Below are 1,245 nucleotides of genomic sequence, written 5' to 3'. Positions count from 1 at the left end.
TAATATCACATGCCAGATGGCCAGATGGCAGCGCTGTACAGGTCACTTAAAAAAAGGAAAAAAAAACATCTTCATGAAAGCAACATTTTTGATATTAAAATAGATTCAGATGTTTCTATTTAATGTGAAAGGGTTGTTTGTGCGCGTGATCCCACTGAGAATCAACACTCAACTTTGAGCCTCACATTTTTAAGATTATGTTTGCACATACACTGCTGCTTGAGTCTCAAAAACCCTCATCGACAACATCAATAAAAATGTAAATAGCCATTTCCAGCAAACAAGCTCTGATATCTTTCCCGCTTTAGCCCTTTGTGCTACCTGCCCAGCACCAAACACCAGGCAAATTTAGTGACTGAAAAAGAAACTTACAGTTATCATATTTTTTCTGGCGTTGGTGAAAACAAAAACATGGCTTAAAGTAAAAGTAGATTGAATATTGGCATCAGGTGGACAGAAAAAGGTGTGTAAAGACGTGTGTGTTTGCTAGCAGGTTAGCTGTAGCAACTTTATAAAACAGCACGACATATGTCCCGGTGTGAGTCTGTCACATTTGGTGGTTGATTAACTCAATTTAGCTTTGAGGAAAAAATATCCAGTATTTATATTAATAACACAATATTTGTATAGAAGTAAAACCTTTGATATTATGACTCTATCACTGCTGCTAGCTGAATAGGCATTATGCTAGCTCCTTGTGGGTTGGGACAAGGCGTAGACGGCAGAGGTAAGTACGGGTGTGTGGGCGGGGGAGTAGTGGCTGGTGATGGCGGATGAGCGGTGAGAGTGATGGAGGAGCCACTCTCACTGCCGGAGAGTCAGAGTGGGGCGAATGTCCTCTCTGATTAGCGATGCCGTCTCTGAGTGCACTAATGCACCTCGCTATTAGCATGTTTCTTCTGGTTGCCACGGGCAGCGCCGCGCCGCCTCCCCGTTTGACATGTCAGAACGCATATCAGTCACGGCACGCCGTGGCCCGTGGGCTTCACATCACTAAGAGAGAGAGAAAGAGGTTGTGGGTAAGAGCAGTAAGTGCGTCAGAGAGTATGTTCTTGTCCTTGGTTGAGTTTTATCTGTTTGGAATGGGGACGTTTTCATGGGGCGAGGCAGTTTTAGCAGGTTGTCACTTCCTCCAGGGGTTGGTTTAGGGTTAGGGCCTCGGTTTAAGGGCTGAGACTTTTTAAGACAATGCGTGTGGATGACAAATATGGATGAAGAGGGGAGGCATGAGGGAAGAGGAGCAAG

This window comes from Seriola lalandi, unplaced genomic scaffold (assembly GCF_002814215.2).
Source record: "Seriola lalandi dorsalis isolate HSWRI2012SDOR001 ecotype SW California unplaced genomic scaffold, Sedor1 jcf7180002054914, whole genome shotgun sequence".
NCBI lineage: Eukaryota > Metazoa > Chordata > Actinopteri > Carangiformes > Carangidae > Seriola > Seriola lalandi.
Note: the sequence above shows the minus strand (reverse complement) of the source record.